The 849-nt window shown below is 41.9% G+C and overlaps 1 long non-coding RNA gene across 1 annotated transcript; it reads right to left on the bottom strand.

Moving 5' to 3' along the window:
• Nucleotides 1–252: 252 nt before the first annotated feature.
• LOC107682523 (uncharacterized) lies at nucleotides 253–847 on the bottom strand. Its single transcript, XR_001633516.1, has 3 exons — nucleotides 788–847; nucleotides 431–540; nucleotides 253–356 (listed from the first exon to the last, which is right to left on the bottom strand). It is a non-coding gene; the product is annotated as an uncharacterized LOC107682523 (long non-coding RNA).
• Between the last annotated feature and the right edge of the window lie 2 nt (nucleotides 848–849).

The following is an 849-nucleotide window of genomic DNA, read 5'->3' as shown; positions in this document are numbered from 1 at the left end:
AATCAGATATGTATGTAGCTAACCCAGACATCACTACGTGATTTCGAAGCCATGCTTCTCTCTCTTCTCACGTCTATAGCCTACTTTGGACCGCATGCAGGGTGCCACCCAATGTGCTACTATAACCAATCAGAAAAAAAAATGTTTTCATGATCAATCGTCGCTGTCACGGCCGAGTACTCGATCGCTGTTGCACATCCCTAGACTATGACCAAAATTTTTCTGTTATACACAACTGTACTCACTAGGTCGGCATCCAGACCATAAAGGCAGTGTCTTGTGTTTGGGGTATGACCCAGTTTGGTGGTCTCAGAACGGATAAACTCCATGATCTTGTGCTCTCCTTCACCAGGGGTCTGAGAAGAAACGGGAATCAGAAGAACTTCACAGAAACACACATGACACAAAGCTCTGAAGTCACGCAACTCACCTCATGACCAGACAAATACACATTCACTCCCTGCCATGCTTTGTCTGTGGACAGTTTATTGTGAACAAAATATTTAAGCTGTTCCTGTAGCCTGGCCATGAAATCCGTTCCTACAGAGGTCAAGAGAAACGGATAACTCAAAACATTCTACATCAGGATCTGTCAGAAAAAGTCCCATAAAAAACACCAGACACCCAGTAACAACCATCCTATCCATGATTTAAAAACAAATGAAAAGTAGACTTTTTAATTTTATGCCTTTAAAGTTCTTATGTATCCTGCTATATACAATGATAGAACAATAATGGTATACAACATCACTAGGACAGAATAAAAGCAATAAAGGAGCACACAAACCAGGGGTGATGCAGTTAGAGTCAAATCTGGCCTCTGTGGGCAAAACTTCACCCTTCTCCAAG

The sequence above is a fragment of the Sinocyclocheilus anshuiensis genome, unplaced genomic scaffold (assembly GCF_001515605.1).
Source record: "Sinocyclocheilus anshuiensis isolate Anshui unplaced genomic scaffold, SAMN03320099.WGS_v1.1 C32300638, whole genome shotgun sequence".
Lineage (NCBI taxonomy): Eukaryota > Metazoa > Chordata > Actinopteri > Cypriniformes > Cyprinidae > Sinocyclocheilus > Sinocyclocheilus anshuiensis.
Note: the sequence above shows the minus strand (reverse complement) of the source record. Positions and strands in the feature narration are given on the sequence as shown.